Genomic DNA, 1,465 nt, shown 5'->3' on the forward strand with positions numbered 1-1,465 from the left:
GGAGCTGGGGGTTCGCGTGGGGCCCGTAACCCTCCCTTGGATGTGGGCCCTGGCACGCACACCCGCAGCCAGCACGGCCCTCTGMCGCCGCACAGCCCGCCACCATCGCACACCCTGCCATCGCACAGCCTTCCCCGGCCGTCGCATAGCCCATCGCCATCGCACACCCCTACCGCCGCACACCCCACCGCCAGCGCACACCCCACTGCCAGCACACGGCCCATCGCCATCGCACACCCTCCTGACATCGCACCCCCACTGCCAGCGCACACCCCACTGCCCACACGCGCACACACACCCCACGGCCGTCGCACACCCGCGCACACCCCACCGCCGTCGCACACCCCACCGCCATCGCGCTGCACACAGCCACTGCACTGCCCTACCAGCCGTCACCCACCCCACAGCCAGTGCACACCCCTACCCACCACTGCACACCCTGCAACACCCCTGCTCACCCCACACAGCCTTCACAACCCTTCCAGCATCACACCTTCACGCAGCCATCGCACCCCCGCCAACCAGCACACACCCCACAGCCACGGCACCCCTGCCCAGCCATCGCACAGCACCTCCGCTTCATACCACCCACAGCTGTCACAGCCGCTGCCCACACCCATCACACAACACCGCAAAACAACACCCACACGACACCCTGCGCCCACACGGTTGCTCAGAGCCATCACCCACGCTGCTCACAGCACCCACACAACTCGTCGTCACCCTCACAAACACCCACTGCTCCCATGCAACACCCTCATGCAACACCCCACCACTGCACATGATACCTACTGCATACGGCCTTCACCCACACCCCCGTACAGCAGCTCCATCACGCACAGCTGCACAACCACTCCCCAGTACACCTCCCAGCACCCCAACACCCGACAGGGGTTGTGCCTGGGGCCTGGGGCTGTGCCCAGTCCTCAGGCCTGGTGCCTGGGGCTGTACGTGGGGCTGAGCCTGGCATGTGGGGCTGTACCTGGTATCCAAGGCTGTGTAGGGGGACTGTATGTGGGGCTGTATATGGCCCAGGGCCATATGTGGGGCTGCACCCAACCCCTTGGGGCTGTACGTGGGGGGTGCACCTGGTGCCGGGAGCTGTACCTGCCACCATGCGTGGGGTCGTATCCAGCGTGCAGGGCTGTACGTGGGGCTGTGCCCAGGGCCCTATGTGAGGCTGTGCCCGGTGCCCGAGGCTGTGCGTGGGGCCGTGCCTGGTGCGTGGGGCCGTGCCCGGTGAGCGGGGCTGGGTGTGGGGCCGTGCCCGGTGCGTGGGGCTGGGCGTGGGGCCGTGCCCGGTGCCCGGTACACCCACCTTTGTGCATGCCGGTGTACTTGTCCTTGATGACGGTGAGCTCGTAGATTTTGCCGAACTGCTCGAAGATGGGTTTGAGGTCCTTCTCCTCCAGGTGCCGCGGGATCTGCCCCACGAAGAGTTTGATGGCATCGGGCTCCTTCATGG

The sequence above is a fragment of the Rhea americana genome, unplaced genomic scaffold, assembly GCF_003343005.1.
Source record: "Rhea americana isolate MKP2758 unplaced genomic scaffold, rheAme1 scaffold_723, whole genome shotgun sequence".
NCBI lineage: Eukaryota > Metazoa > Chordata > Aves > Rheiformes > Rheidae > Rhea > Rhea americana.